Below are 1,200 nucleotides of genomic sequence, written 5' to 3' on the forward strand. Positions count from 1 at the left end.
AGTGCCAAGTCCCTGCAGCCCTGCCATGTGTCCCTAGTGGCTGGGCAGACCCGGCACTAAAGTTAGTGCCAGGTTGCATCTGCACATGCATTAATATGCTTTGACTAATCACACCTAAATTTGATGCCCGCATCTACAGGTATCAAATTTAGGTTCAATTAGCCTAATTTTGCCATTTTTAATGTGCATTGAGGGCATGTACGTGTACATGCCACTCATAATGTGCATTAAGTTAGGCTAGTGTGCATTAACACATCTTCTGTAGATGCGCCCAATGTCCTGCTGCTGCAAAGATTGTTTAATATGCTTGAGTGATCCAAGGAAGGGGACTATATCCACCACTACAGAGGAAGGCAAACCACCCCTCTGTCCACACCAGAGAGTAAAATTCCTTCCTGATCCCAAATACGGTGATTGGGGAATCTAATACAGCCACTGAGGAATCTAATACTTATTTTGTTTCTTGCCAAAGGCTTTGTGGTCTCTTTCAGGAGATCAAAAGAAGAACCTGGCAAGACAGAGCCAGAGAGCCTCCTTTGGTATCCTCTCTAAAAGCAATCTTGGATGTGTTTGGGTTGGGCTTGGTTGACCATGCTAATGATGCATGGGGAAGGTGGGCCCAGCAGGTCTCAGAAAGCAGAAGGTCTTGGACCTCCACCCTTGGTCCTCTGCCCAGTACTTGCTACCATAGCCATGCAACCAGGTTCACCCTGACAGCAAGTATGTCTCTTTGTTAGGCTACCATGAGTGATGTGTTGGCGGCATGCCTATGCAGACAAAAATGAAAAACTCCAATCCAAAGACACATGGATATTTCCATCTTACAACTGGGGGTTTTTTTTGCTGAGAAGTGTACACCTGTTTTAGAGCAACAGCTACTGTGCCCATCACAAACATAGTCTGCTTAGGTTAGCAATTATTTTAGCAATATTCTGCAAGTGTTGCCCTTCTGCTTCAACACGGCTGATGTCTGTGAGATATTACCCACTTCCCCTTGGCCTGGTTCAAAAGCATTCAACTTGTTCATGCTCCCAGATGTATGGCCTACTCATTTGGGGTTTAGTGTGCTTGGAGCCAGTGAGCAGTGTAGACATACTCTTGCATGCTTAGGTGATGAATACCCAACTACATAGCATGAGTCTCATCTGAAGAGTAATACCCACATTCATAGATTCATAGATTCATAGATTAAGGGTCGGA

General features: G+C 45.1%; 1 protein-coding gene across 2 annotated transcripts in view; it reads left to right on the forward strand.

The window, feature by feature from the left end:
* Positions 1-1,200, forward strand: part of LOC109286693 (fatty-acid amide hydrolase 1-like) — a 33,692-nt gene that overhangs the window by 19,600 nt on the left and 12,892 nt on the right. The window lies entirely within an intron of this gene.

The sequence above is a fragment of the Gavialis gangeticus genome, unplaced genomic scaffold (assembly GCF_001723915.1).
Source record: "Gavialis gangeticus isolate Ggan-Ray unplaced genomic scaffold, GavGan_comp1, whole genome shotgun sequence".
Taxonomy (NCBI): Eukaryota; Metazoa; Chordata; order Crocodylia; family Gavialidae; genus Gavialis; species Gavialis gangeticus.